This window comes from Diadema setosum, unplaced genomic scaffold (assembly GCF_964275005.1).
Source record: "Diadema setosum unplaced genomic scaffold, eeDiaSeto1 scaffold_24, whole genome shotgun sequence".
NCBI lineage: Eukaryota > Metazoa > Echinodermata > Echinoidea > Diadematoida > Diadematidae > Diadema > Diadema setosum.
The window spans coordinates 488,131-488,465 of record NW_027307651.1 but is presented as its reverse complement, the minus strand read 5'-3'; positions in this window follow the sequence as shown (position 1 = coordinate 488,465).

Here is a 335-nt window from a genome sequence, read left to right as displayed (position 1 = left end):
CTATCTGCCCTTGTTGATTTTTTTTTTTTTTTTGCTTCTACTCGTTTCCCTGTTTGTACTTGAGCACATTTCTGAATATTGTCGCCTTGCATGGTGCTCTTTGATTGAATTCTGTTTAGAATTCATTTTGTACCCTATTCAGATTTTGATCAGATTCCGTCATCTTTCGCTGAAGCATCAGGGAGGGATGAATGAATAGGTCATCCCCAAGTTCTGAACAAAGAAAATCCTTGCAGATGTACACCTGTGGCTGAACGTAAATAGATATTATTTGCCCCACTTGAATAAATAAAAAAAAAAAAATGTGAGATGAACCTAACTACACAAAACTTGGA